Consider the following 279-nt stretch of genomic DNA (forward strand, 5'->3'; position numbering starts at 1 on the left):
TTCCCTTTCTTCCCCCTCAGCCACGGATAATCTCAATGGTAAGACGGGCCTCCCCCTGATTGGTGGCTGCCGCCTTGGCGCCCCGCCTACCCCCCTCCCTCATCCTCCTGCTGCAGACACACGAAGTCCCAAAGGCGAATGAGAAGTACGCCGGGGCCGCAAGAGGGAGAGGAAGGGAGGGAGGGAGAGAGGGAGGGGGGGGGTCCGCCTTTTGTGTTTGTTTTCATGGAGCATCGATGTGGGCTGGGCGCGCACCCCCCCTCTCTCTCTCTCACACAC

This window comes from Pogona vitticeps, chromosome 6, assembly GCF_051106095.1.
Source record: "Pogona vitticeps strain Pit_001003342236 chromosome 6, PviZW2.1, whole genome shotgun sequence".
Taxonomy (NCBI): domain Eukaryota; kingdom Metazoa; phylum Chordata; class Lepidosauria; order Squamata; family Agamidae; genus Pogona; species Pogona vitticeps.